Source organism: Schistocerca serialis, chromosome 3 (genome assembly GCF_023864345.2).
Source record: "Schistocerca serialis cubense isolate TAMUIC-IGC-003099 chromosome 3, iqSchSeri2.2, whole genome shotgun sequence".
NCBI classification, from domain to species: Eukaryota; Metazoa; Arthropoda; class Insecta; order Orthoptera; family Acrididae; genus Schistocerca; species Schistocerca serialis.
Genome location: NC_064640.1, coordinates 1069271238 through 1069285958, shown reverse-complemented (window position 1 = coordinate 1069285958; position 14721 = coordinate 1069271238).

Sequence of the window (14721 nt, the reverse complement as noted above, 5' to 3'; positions counted from 1 at the left end):
AAGGCGGCATTGTGCCTTTTGTATTTAATTTCGATGTAATGTTAGTGTTTCATCGTTAATGTGTATGTAAAAGGAATACATTGAACCTGCAGTGGTGTATCGGAAACTAATAGTGGTCTCATAGGAAAGGATCAAAGCACAGACTCTCAGAAGTCTCACTCTTCTTGCACTTAAGGGGGCATTGTGAATTTTGTATGTAATTCCGATGTAATTTCAGTGTTTCATCGTCAATGTGAAGATCCAAGGAATACATTGAGACGGCAGTGGTGTATCGGAAACTAATACTGGTCTCACAGGGTCTGCTCAAAGACCCGACTGTAAGAAGAGTCTCTATTCTCGTACCTAAGGCGGCATTGTGCCTTTTGTATTTAATTCCGATGCGATTTCTGTGTTTCATCGTCAATGTGAAGGTCCAAGGATTACATTGCACCTGCAGTTGTGTATCGGAACCTAATAGTGGTCTCACAGGAAAGGATCAAAGCACAGACTCTAAGAATTCTCACTCTTCTTGCACTGAAGGCGGCGTTGACCCTTTTGTTTTTAATTCCGATGTAATTTCAGTGTTTCATCGTCAATGTGAACGTCCAAGAAATACATTGATCTTCCAGTGGTGTATCGGGAACTAATACTTGCCTCACAGGAAAGGATCAAAGCACATACTCTAAGAAGTCTCACTCTTCTTGTTCTTATGGCGTCATTGTGCCTTTTGTATTTAATTTCGATGTAATATCAGTGTTTCATTGTCAATGTGAAGGTCCAAGGAATACATTGACCCTGCAATGGTCTATCGGAAACTAATAATGGTCTCACAGGAAAGGATCAAAGGACAGACTCTAAGAAGTCTCACTCTTCTTGCACTTAAGGCGGCATTGTGCCTTTTGTATTTAATTCCGATGTAATTTCAGTGTTTCATCGTCAATGTGAAGATCCAAGGAATACATTGAGACGGCAGTGGTGTATCGGAAACTAATACTGGTCTCACAGGGTCTGCTCAAAGACCCGACTGTAAGAAGAGTCTCTATTCTTGTACTTAAGGCGGCATTGTGCCTTTTGTATTTCATTCCGATGCGATTTCTGTGTTTCATCGTCAATGTGATTGTCCAATGGATACATTGAAATTGCTGTGGTGTATAGGAAACTAATACTTGTCTCACAGGAAAGAATCAAAGCTCAGAATCTAAGAAGTCTCACTCTTCTTGCACTCAAGGGGGTATTGTGCCTCTTGTATTTAATTCCGATGTAATTTCAGTGTTTCATCGTCAATGTGTATGTAAAAGGAATACATTGAACCTGCAGTGGTGTATCGGAAACTAATACTGGTCTCATAGGAACAGATCAAAGCCCAGACTCTAAGAAGTCTCACTCTTCTTGAACTTTAGGCGGGATTGTGCCTTTTGTATTTAATTCCATTGCGATATCTCTGTTTCATCGTCAATGTGAAGGTCCAAGGTATACATTGAACCAGCAGTGGTGTATCGCAATCGAATACTGGTCTCACAGGGATTGCTCAAAGCACCGACTGTAACAAGAGTCTCTATTCTTGTACTTAAGGTGGCATTGTGCTTTTTGTACTTAATTCCGATGCGATTTCTGTGTTTCATCGTCAATGTGAACGTCCAAGGAATACATTGAACCTGCAGTGGTGTATCGGAAACTAATACTTGCCTCACAGGAAAGGATCAAAGCACATACTCTAAGAAGTCTCACTCTTCTTGTTCTTATGGCGTCATTGTGCCTCTTGTATTTAATTCCGATGTAATGTCAGTGTTTCATTGTCAACGTGAAGGTCCAAGGAATACATTGACCCAGCAATGGTCTATCGGAAACTAATACTGGTTTCACAGGAAAGGATCAAAGGACAGACTCTAAGAAGTCTCACTCTTCGTGCACTTAAGGCGGCATTGCGCCTTTTGTATTTAATTCCGATGTAATTTCAGTGTTTCATCGTCAATGTGAAGGTCCAAGGAATACATTGAGCCGGCAGTGGTGTATCGAAAACGAATACTGGTCTCACAGAGAGTGTTCAAGGCACAGACCGTAAGTAGAGGTTCTATTATTGTAGTTAAGGCGGCATTGTGCCTTTTGTATTTAACTCCGATGCTATTTCTGTGTGTCATCGTCAATGTGAAGGTCCAAGGATTACTTTGAACCTGCAGTGGTGTATCGGAAACTAATACTGCTCTCACAGGAAAGGATCAAAACACAGAGACAAAGAAATCACACTCTTCTTGCACTTAAGGCATCATTGTGCCTTTCGTATGCAATTCCGATGTAAATTCAGTGTGTCATCGTCAATGTGTATGTCCAAGGAATACATTGAACCTGCAGTGGTGTATCGGAAACTAATACTGGTCTCATAGTAAAGGATAAAAGCACAGACTCTACGAAGTCTCACTCTTCTTGCACTTAAGGCGGCGTTGTGCCATTTGTATTTAATTCCGATGTAATTTTAGTGTATGATCGTCAATGTGTATGTAAAAGGACTACATTGAACCTGCAGTGGTGTATCGGAAACTAATACTGGTCACACAGGAAAGGATCAAAGCACCGACTGTAAGAAGAGTCTATATTCTTTTACTTAAGGCGGCATTGAGCCCGTTGTATTAAATTCCGATGCGATTTCTGTGTATCGTCGTCAATGTGAAGGTCCAAGAAATACATTGAACCTGCAGTGGTGTATCGGAAACTAATACTGGTCTCATAGGAAAGAATCAAAGCACAGACTCCTAGAAGTCTTACTCTTCTTGCACTTAAGGTGGCATTGTGCCTTTTGTATTTAATTCCTATGTAATTTCAGTGTTTCATCGTCAATGTGTATGTAAAAGGACTACATTGAACCTGCAGTGGTGTATCGGAAACTAATACTGGTCTCTTAGGAAAGGATCAAAGGACCGACTGTAAGAAGAGTCTATATTCTTGTACTTAAGGTGGCATTGTGACTTTTGTATTTAATTCCGATGCGATTTCTGTGTTTCGCCGTCAATGTGAAGGTCCAAGGAATACGTTGAAGCTGCAGTGGTGTATCGGAAACTAATACTGGTCTCTTAGGAAATTATCAAATCACAGACCATAAGAAGTCTCACTCTTGTTTCATTTAAGGCGTCATTGTGCCTTTAGTATTTCATTCCGATGTAATTTCTGTGTTTCATCGTCAATGTGAAGGTCCAAGGAATACATTGAACCTGCAGTGGTGTATCGGAAACTAATACAGTTCTCATAGAAAAGGATCAAAGCACAGACTCTAAGATGTCTCACTCTTCTTGCATTTAAGGCGGCTTTGTGCACTTTATATGTTATTCTGATGTAATTTCAGTGTTTCATCGTCAATGCGAATGTCCAAGGAATACATTGAACCTGCAGTGGTGTATCGGAAACTAATACTGGTCTCACAGGTAAGGATCATACACCAACAGTAAGAAGAGTCTCTATTCTTGTACTAAAGGCGGCATTGTGCTTTTTGTATTTAATTTCCGATCTGATTTCTGTATTTCATCGTGAATGCGAAGGTCCAAGGATTACATTGAACCTGCAGTGGTGTATCGGAAACTAATACTGGTCTGTCAGGAAGGATCAAAGCACTGACTCTAAGAAGTCTCACTCTTCTTGCACTTAATACGGCATTTTGCCTTTTGCATTTAATTCCTATGTAATATCAGTGTTTCATCGTCAATGTGTATGTAAAAGGAATACATTGAACCTGCAGTGGTGTGTCGGAAAATAATACTGGTCTCATAGGAAAGAATCAAATCACAGACTCTAAGAAGTCTCACTCTTCTTGCACTTAAGGCGGCATTGTGCCTTTTGTATTTAATTCCGATCCGATTTCTGTAATTCATCGTCAATGCGAAGGTCCAAGGAATACATTGAACCTGCAGTGGTGTATCGGAAACTAATACTGGTCTGTCAGGAAAGGATCAAAGCACAGACTCTAAGAAGTCTCACTCTTCTTGCACTTAAGGCGGTATTATTCCTTTTGTATTTAAGTCCGATGTAATTTCAGTGTTTCAACCTCTATGTGTATGTTAAAATTATACATTGAAGCTGCAGTGGTGTTCGGAAATTAATACTGGTCGCATAGGAAAGGATCAAATCACAGACTCTAAGAAGTCTCACTCTTCTTGCACTTAAGACGGCATTGTGCCTTTTGTATTTAATTCCGATGTAATGTTAGTGTTTCATCGTTAATGTGTATGTAAAAGGAATACATTGAACCTGCAGTGGTGTATCGGAAACTAATACTGGTCTCATAGGAAAGGATCAAAGCACAGACTCTAAGAAGTCTCACTCTTCTTGCACTTAAGGCGGCATTGTGCCTTTTGTATTTAATTCAGATGTAATTTCGGTGTTTCATCCTCAATGTGTATGTAAAAAGACTACATTGAACCTGCAGTGATGTATCGGAAACTAAAATTGGTCTCATAGGAAAGGATCAATGCGCAGACTCTAAGAAGTCTCACTCTTCTTGCACTTAAGGCGGCATTGTGCCTTTTGTATGTAATTCCGATGTAATTTTAGTGTTTCATCGTCAATGTGAATGTCCAAGGAATACATTGAACCTGCAGTGGTGTATCGGAAACTAATATTGGTCTCACAGAAATGGATCAAAGCACCGACTGTAAGAAGAGTCTCTATTCTTGTACTTAAGGCGGCATTGTGCTTTTTGTACTTAATTCCGATGCGATTTCTGTGTTTCATCGTCAATGTGAAGGTCCAAGGAATACATTGAACCTGCAGTGGTGTATCGGAAACTAATACTGGCCTCACGGGAAAGGATCAAAGCACAGACTCTATGAATTCTCACTCTTCTTGCACTGAAGGCGGCGTTGTGCCTTTTGATTTTAATTCCGATGTAATTTCAGTGTTTCATCGTCAATATGAACGTCCAAGAAATACATTGATCTTGCAGTGGTGTATCGGAAACTAATACTTGCCTCACAGGAAAGGATCAAAGCACATACTCTAAGAAGTCTCACTCTTCTTGGTCTTATGGCGTCATTGTGCCTTTTGTATTTAATTCCGATGTAATTTCAGTGTTTCATTGTCAATGTGAAAGTCCAAGGAATACATTGGCCCTTCAATGGTCTTTCGGAAACTAATACTGGTCTCACAGGAAAGGATCAAAGTACACACTCTAAGAAGTCTCACTCTTCTTGCACTTAAGGCGGCATTGTGCCTTTTGTATTTAATTCCGATGTAATTTCAGTGTTTCATCGTCAATGTGAAGGTCCAAGGTTTACTTTGAACCTGCAGTGGTGTATCGGAAACTAATACTCGTCTCACAGGAAAGCATCAAAGTACAGAGTCAAAGAAGTCTCACTATTCTTGCACTTAAGGCAGCATTGTGCCTTTCGTATGCAATTCAGATGTAAAATCAGTGTTTCATCCTCAATGTGTATGTAAAAAGAATACATTGAACCTGCAGTGATGTATCGGAAACTAAAATTGGTCTCATAGGAAAGAATCAAAGCGCAGACTCTAAGAAGTCTCACTCTTCTTGCACTTAAGGCGGCATTGTGCCTTTTGTATTTAAGTCCGATGTAATTTCAGTGTTTCAACGTCAATCTGTATGTAAAAGGAATACATTGAAATTGCAGTGGTGTTCGGAAACTAATACTGGTCTGATAGGAAAGGAACAAATCACAGACTCTAAGAAGTCTCACTCTTCTTGTACTTAAGGCGGCATTGTGCCTTTTGTATTTAATTCCGATGTAATGTTAGTGTTTCATCGTTAATGTGTATGTAAAAGGAATACATTGAAACTGCAGTGGTGTATCGGAAACTAATACTGGTCTCATAGGAAAGGATCAAAGTACAGACTCTAAGAAGTCTCACTCTTCTTGCACTTAAGGCAGCATTGTGCCTTTTGTATTTAATTCCGATGTAATTTCAGTGTTTCATCCTCTATGTGTATGTAAAAAGAATTCATTGAACCTGCAGTGATGTATCGGAAACTAAAATTGGTCTCATAGGAAAGGATCAAAGCGCAGATTCTAAGAAATCTCACTCTTCTTGCACTTAAGGCGGCATTGTGCCTTTTGTATGTAATTCCGATGTAATTTCAGTGTTTCATCGTCAATGTGAATGTCCAAGGAATACATTGAACCTGCAGTGGTGTATCGGAAACTAATATTGGTCTCATAGGAAAGGATCCCCCCCCATGAACCATGGACCTTGCCGTTGGTGGGGAGGCTTGCGTGCCTCAGCGATACAGATAGCCGTACCGTAGGTGCAACCACAACGGAGGGGTATCTGTTGAGAGGCCAGACAAACGTGTGGTTCCTGAAGAGGGGCAGCAGCCTTTTCAGTAGTTGCAAGGGCAACAGTCTGGATGATTGACTGATCTGGCCTTGTAACAATAACCAAAACGGCCTTGCTGTGCTGGTACTGCGAACGGCTGAAAGCAAGGGGAAACTACAGCCGTAATTTTTCCCGAGGGCATGCAGCTTTACTGTATGATTACATGATGATGGCGTCCTCTTGGGTAAAATATTCCAGAGGTAAAATAGTCCCCCATTCGGATCTCCGGGCGGGGACTACTCAAGAGGATGTCGTTATCAGGAAAAAGAAAACTGGCGTTCTACGGATCGGAGCGTGGAATGTCAGATCCCTTAATCGGGCAGGTAGGTTAGAAAATTTAAAAAGGGAAATGGATAGGTTGAAGTTAGATATAGTGGGAATTAGTGAAGTTCGGTGGCAGGAGGAACAAGACTTCTGGTCAGGTGACTACAGGGTTATAAACACAAAATCAAATAGGGGTAATGCAGGAGTAGGTTTAATAATGAATAGGAAAATAGGCATGCGGGTAAGCTACTACAAACAGCATAGTGAACGCATTATTGTGGCCAAGATAGATACGAAGCCCACACCTACTACAGTAGTACAAGTTTATATGCCAACTAGCTCTGCAGATGACGAAGAAATTGAAGAAATGTATGATGAAATAAAAGAAATTATTCAGATTGTGAAGGGAGACGAAAATTTAATAGTCATGGGTGACTGGAATTCGAGTGTAGGAAATGGGAGAGAAGGAAACATAGTAGGTGAATATGGATTGGGGGACAGAAATGAAAGAGGAAGCCGCCTGGTCGAATTTTGCACAGAGCACAACATAATCATAACTAACACTTGGTTTAAGAATCATGAAAGAAGGTTGTATACATGGAAGAACCCTGGAGATACTAAAAGGTATCAGATAGATTATATAATGGTAAGACAGAGATTTAGGAACCAGGTTTTAAATTGTAAGACATTTCCAGGGGCAGATGTGGACTCTGACCACAATCTATTGGTTATGACCTGTAGATTAAAACTGAAGAAACTGCAAAAAGGTGGGAATTTAAGGAGATGGGACCTGGATAAACTAAAAGAACCAGAGGTTGTACAGAGATTCAGGGAGAGCATAAGGGAGCAATTGACAGGGATGGGGGAAATAAATTCAGTAGAAGAAGAATGGGTAGCTTTGAGGGATGAAGTAGTGAAGGCAGCAGAGGATCAAGTAGGTAAAAAGACGCGGGCTAGTAGAAATCCTTGGGTAACAGAAGAAATATTGAATTTACTTGATGAAAGGAGAAAATATAAAAATGCAGTAAGTGAAACAGGTAAAAAGGAATACAAACGTCTCAAAAATGAGATCGACAGGAAGTGCAAAATGGCTAAGCAGGGATGGCTAGAGGACAAATGTAAGGATGTAGAGGCCTATCTCACTAGGGGCAAGATAGATACCGCCTATAGGAAAATTAAAGAGACCTTTGGAGATAAGAGAACGACTTGTATGAATATCAAGAGCTCAGATGGAAACCCAGTTCTAAGCAAAGAAGGGAAAGCAGAAAGGTGGAAGGAGTATATAGAGGGTTTATACAAGGGCGATGTACTTGAGGACAATATTATGGAAATGGAAGAGGATGTAGATGAAGACGAAATGGGAGATAAGATACTGCGTGAAGAGTTTGACAGAGCACTGAAAGACCTGAGTCAAAACAAGGCCCCGGGAGTAGACAATATTCCATTGGAACTACTGACGGCCGTGGGAGAGCCAGTCCTGACAAAACTCTACCATCTGGTGAGCAAGATGTATGAAACAGGCGAAATACCCTCAGACTTCAAGAAGAATATAATAATTCCAATCCCAAAGAAAGCAGGTGTTGACAGATGTGAAAATTACCGAACTATCAGTTTAATAAGTCACAGCTGCAAAATACTAACACGAATTCTTTACAGACGAATGGAAAAACGAGTAGAAGCCAACCTCGGGGAAGATCAGTTTGGATTCCGTAGAAACACTGGAACACGTGAGGCAATACTGACCTTACGACTTATCTTAGAAGAAAGATTAAGGAAAGGCAAACCTACGTTTCTAGCATTTGTAGACTTAGAGAAAGCTTTTGACAATGTTGACTGGAATACTCTCTTTAAAATTCTAAAGGTGGCAGGGGTTAAATACAGGGAGCGAAAGGCTATTTACAATTTGTACAGAAACCAGATGGCAGTTATAAGAGTCGAGGGACATGAAAGGGAAGCAGTGGTTGGGAAGGGAGTACGACAGGGTTGTAGCCTCTCCCCGATGTTGTTCAATCTGTATATTGAGCAAGCAGTAAAGGAAACAAAAGAAAAATTCGGAGTAGGTATTAAAATTCATGGAGAAGAAATAAAAACTATGAGGTTCGCCGATGACATTGTAATTCTGTGAGAGACAGCAAAGGACTTGGAAGAGCAGTTGAATGGAATGGACAGTGTCTTGAAAGGAGGATATAAGATGAACATCAACAAAAGCAAAACAAGGATAATGGAATGTAGTCTAATTAAGTCGGGTGATGCTGAGGGAATTAGATTAGGAAATGAGGCACTTATAGTAGTAAAGGAGTTTTGCTATTTGGGGAGCAAAATAACTGATGATGGTCGAAGTAGAGAGGATATAAAATGTAGGCTGGCAATGGCAAGGAAAGCGTTTCTGAAGAAGAGAAATTTGTTAACATCCAGTATTGATTTAAGTGTCAGGAAGTCATTTCTGAAAGTATTCGTATGGAGTGTAGCCATGTATGGAAGTGAAACATGGACGATAAATAGTTTGGACAAGAAGAGAATAGAAGCTTTCGAAATGTGGTGCTACAGAAGAATGCTGAAGATTAGATGCGTAGATCACATAACTAATGAGGAAGTATTGAATAGGATTGGGGAGAAGAGAAGTTTGTGGCACAACTTGACCAGAAGAAGGGATCGGTTGGTAGGACATGTTCTGAGGCATCAAGGGATCACCAATTTAGTATTGGAGGGCAGCGTGGAGGGTAAAAATCGTAGAGGGAGACCAAGAGATGAATACACTAAGCAGATTCAGAAGGATGTAGGTTGCAGTAGGTACTGGGAGATGAAAAAGCTTGCACAGGATAGAGTAGCATGGAGAGCTGCATCAAACCAGTCTCAGGACTGAAGACCACAACAACAACAACAGGAAAGGATCAAAGCACAGACTCTAAGAAGTCTCACTCTTCTTGAACTTTAGGCGGGATTGTGCCTTTTGTATTTAATTCCGATGCGATATCTCTGTTTCATCGTCAATGTGAAGGTCCAAGGTATACATTGAACCAGCAGTGGTGTATCGCAATCGAATACTGGTCTCACAGGGAATGCTCAAACACCGACTGTAAGAAGAGGCTCTATTCTTGTACTTAAGGCGGCATTGTGCTTTTTGTACTTAATTCCGATGCGATTTCTGTGTTTAATCGTCAATGTGAATGTCCAAGGAATATATTGAACCTGCAGTGGTGTATCGGAAACTAATACTTGCCTCACAGGAAAGGAATAAAGCACATACTCTAAGAAGTCTCACTCTTCTTGTTCCTATGGCGTCATTGTGCCTTTTCTATTTAATTCCGATGTAATTTCTGTGTTCCATTGTCAATGTGAAGGACCGAGGAATACATTGACCCTGCAATGGTGTATCGGAAACTAATACTGGTCTCACAGGAAAGGATCAAAAGACAGACTCTAAGAAGTCTCACTCTTCTTGCACTTAAGGCGGCATTGTGCCTTTTGTATTTAATTCCGATGTAATTTCAGTGTTTCGTCGTCAATGTGAAGGTTCAAGAAATACATTGAGCCGGCAGTGGTGTATCGAAAACTAAAACTGGTCTTATAGCGAGTGTTCAAGGCACAGCCTGTAAGAAGAGTCTCTATTATTGTACTTAAAGCGCCATTGTGCCTTTTGTACTTAATTCCGATTTAATGTTAGTGTTTCATCGTCAATGTTAATGTAAATGGAATACATTGAACCTGCAGTGGTGTATCGGAAAGTAATACTGGTCTCATAGGAAAGGATCAAAGCACAGACTCTAAGAAGGCTCACTCTTCTTGCATTTAAGGCGGCATTGTGCCTTTTGTATTTAATTCCGATGTAATTTCAGTGTTTCATCGTCAATGTGAATGTCCAAGGAATACATTGAACCTGCAGTGGTGTATCGGAAACAAATACTGGTCTCACAGGAAAGGATCAAAGCACACACTCTAAGAAGACTCACCCTTCTTGCATTTAAGGCGGCATTGTGCCTTTTGTATTTGATTCCGATGTAATTGCAGTTTTTCATCGTCAATGTGAATGTCCAAGGAATACATTGAACCTGCAGTGGTGTATCGGAAACTAGTACTGGTCTCACAGGAAAAGATCAACGCACAGACTCTAAGAAGTATCACTCTTCTTGCATTTAAGGCGTCATTGTGCCTTTTGTATTTAAATCCGATGAAATTTCTGTGTTTCATCGTCAATGTGAAAGTCCAAGGAATACATTGAACCTGCAGTGGTGTATCGGAAACTAATACTGGTCTCACAGGAAAGGATCAATGCACAGCCTCTAAGAAGTCTCACTCTTCTTGCACTTAAGGCGGCATTATTCCTTCTGTATTTAATTCCGATGTAATTTCAGTGTTTCATCGTCAATGTGTATGTAAAAGGAACACATTGAACCTGCAGTGGTGTTCAGAACCTAATACTGGTCTCATAGGAAAGGATCAATTCACAGACTCTACGAAGTCTCACTCTTCTTGCACTTAAGGCGGCATTGTGCCTTTTGTATTTAATTCCGATGTAATGTTAGTGTTTCGTCGTCAATGTTTATGTAAATGGAATACATTGAACCTGCAGTGGTGTATCGGAAACTAATACTGGTCACATAGGAAAGGATCAAAGCACAGACTCTAAGAAGTCTCACTCTTCTTGCATTTAAGGCGGCATTGTGACTTTTGTATTTAATTCCGATGTAATTTCAGTGTTTCATCGTCAATGTGAATGTCCAAGGAATACATTGAACCTGCAGTGGTGTATCGTAAACTAATACTGGTCTCACAGGAAAGGATCAAAGAACCGACTGTAAGAAGAGTCTATATTCTTGTACTTAAGGCGGCATTGAACCTTTTGTATTTAATTCCGATGTAATTGCAGTTTTTCATCGTCAATGTAAATGTCCAAGGAATACATTGGACCTGCAGTGGTGTATCGGAAACTAATATTGGTCTCACAGGAAAGGATCAATGCACAGTCTCTAAGAAGTCTCACTCTTCTTGCATTTAATGCGGCATTGTGCCTTTTGTATTTAATTTTGATGTAATTTCAGTGTTTCATCGTCAATGTGAATGTCCAAGGAATACATTGAACCTGCAGTGGTGTATCGGAAACTAATACTGGTCTCACAGGAAAGGATCAAAGAACCGACTGTAAGAAGAGTTTCTATTCTTGTACTTAATGCGGCTTTGTGCCTTCTGTATTTAATTCCGATGCGATCTCTGTGTTTCATCGTCAATGTGAAGGTCCAAGGAATACATTGACCTACAGTGGTTTATCGGAAACTAATACTGGTCTCACAGGAAAGGATCAATGCACAGACTCTAAGAAGTCTCACTCTTCTTGCACTTGGGGCGGCATTGTGCCTTTTGTATTTAATTCCTATGTAATTTCAGTGTTTCATCCTCTATGTGTATGTAAAAAGAATACATTGAACCTGCAGTGATGTATCGGAAACTAATATTGGTCTCATGGGAAAGGATCAAAGCGCAGACTCTAAGAAGTCTCACTCTTCTTGCATTTAAGGCGTCATTGTGCCTTTTGTATTTAATTCCGATGCAATTTCTGTGTTTCATCGTCAATGTGAAGGTCCAAGGAATACATTGAACCTGCAGTGGTGTATCGGAAACTAATACTGGTCTCACAGGAAAGGATCAATGCACAGCCTCTAAGAAGTCTCACTCTTCTTGCATTTAAGGCGTCATTGTGCCTTTTGTAGTTAATTCCGATGTAATTTCTGTGTTTCATCGTCAATGGGAAGGTCCAAGGAATACATTGAACCTGCAGTGGTGTATCGGAAACTAATACTGGTCTCACAGGAAAGGATCAAAGCACAGACTCTAAGAAGTCTCACTCTTCTTGCACTTAAGGCTGCATTATTCCTTTTGTAATTAATTCCGATGTAATGTTAGTGTTTCATCGTCAATGTGTATGTAAAAGGAATACATTGAACCTGCAGTGGTGTATCGGAAACTAATACTGGTCTCATAGGAAAGGATCAAAGCGCAGACTCAAAGAAGTCTCACTCTTCTTGCATTTAAGGCTTCATTGTGCCTTTTGTATTTAATTCCGATGCGATTTCTGTGTTTCGTTGTCAATGTGACAGTCCAAGAAATACATTGAACCTGCAGTGGTGTATCGGAAACTAATACTGGTCTCATAGGAAAGAATCAATGCACAGACTCCAATAAATCTCACTCTTCTTGCACTTAAGGCGGCATTGTGCCTTTTCTATTTATTTCCTATGTAATTTCAGTGTTTCATCGTCAATGTGTATGTAAAAGGAATTCATTGAACCTGCAGTGGTGTTTCGGAAACTAATACTGGTCTCATAGGAAAGGATCAAAGCAGCGACTCTAAGAAGAGTCTATATTCTTGTACCTAAGGTGGCATTGTGCCCTTTGTATTTAATTCCGATGCGATTTCTGTGTTTCGTCGTCAATGTGAAGGTCCAAGGAATACATTGAACCTGCAGTGGTGTATCGGAAACTAATACTGGTCTCATAGGAAAGGATCAAATCACAGACCCTAAGAAGTCTCACTCTTCTTGCACTAAAGGCAGCATTGTGCCTTTTGTATTTAATTCCGATGTAATGTTAGTGTTTCATCGTCAATGTGTATGTAAAAGGAATACATTGAACCTGCAGTGGTGTATCGCAAACTAATACTGGTCTCATAGGAAAGGATCAAAGCACCGACTCTAAGAAGAGTCTCTATTCTTGTACTTAATGCGGCTCTGTGCCTTTTGTATTTAATTCCGATGCGATCTCTGTGTTTCATCGTCAATGTGAAGGTCCAAGGAATACATTGACCTGCAGTGGTGTATCGGACACTAATACTGGTCTCACAGGAAAGGATCAATGCACAGCCTCTAAGAAGTCTCACTCTTCTTGCACTTAGGGCGACATTGTGCCTTTTGTATTTAATTCCTATGTAATTTCAGTGTTTCATCCTCAATGTGTATGTAAAAAGAATACATTGAACCTGCAGTGATGTATCGGAAACTAATATAGGTCTCAGAGGAAGGGATCAAAGCGCAGACTCTAAGAAGTCTCACTCTTCTTGCACTTAAGGCGGCATTGTGCCTTTTGTATGTAATTCCGATGTAATTTCAGTGTTTCATCGTCAATGTGAATGTCCAAGGAATACATTGAACCTGCAGTGGTGTATCGGAAACTAATATTGGACTCACAGAAATGGATCAAAGCACCGACTGTAAGAAGAGTCTCTATTCTCGTACTTAAGGCGGCATTGTGCCTTTTGTATTTAATTCCGATGCGATTTCTGTGTTTCATCGTCAATGTGAAGGTCCAAGGAATACATTGCACCCGCAGTGGTGTTTCGGAACCTAATACTGGTCTCACAGGAAAGGATCAAAGCACAGACTCTACGAAGTCTCATTCTTCTTGCACTTAAGGCGGCACTGTGCCTTTTGTATTTAATTCCGATGAAATTTCAGTGTTTCATTGTCAATGTGTATGTCTAAGGAATACATTGAAAATGCAGTGGTGTATCGGAATGTAATACTGGTCTCACAGGGAATGCTCAAAGCACCGACTGTAAGAAGAGTTCCGATTCTTGTACTTAAGGCGGCATTGTGCCATTTGTATTTAATTCCGATAAGATTTCTGTGTTTCATCGCCAATGTGAAGGTCCAAGGATTACTTTGAACCTGCAGTGGTGTATCGGAAACTAATATTGGTCTCACAGGAAAGGACCAAAACACAGACACTAAGAAGTCTCACTCTTCTTGCATTTAAGGCGGCATTGTGCCTTTTGTATTTAATTTTGATGTAATTTCAGTGTTTCATCGTAAATGTGAATGCCCAAGGTATACATTGAACCTGCAGTGGTGTATCGTAAGCTAATACTGGTCTCACAGGAAAGGATCAAAGCACAGACTCTTAGAAGTGTCACTCTTCTTGCACTAAAGGCGGCATTGTGCTTTTTGTATTTAATTTTGATGTAATTTCAGTGGTTGCATCGTCAGTGTGAATGTCCAAGGAATACATTGAACCTGCAGTGGTGTATCGGAAACTAATACTGGTCTCACAGGAAAGGATCAAAGCACAGACTCTAAGAAGTCTCCCTCTTCTTGCATTTAAGGCGTCATTGTGCCTTTTGTATTTAATTCCGATGTAATGTTAATGTTTCATCGTCAATGTGTATGTAAA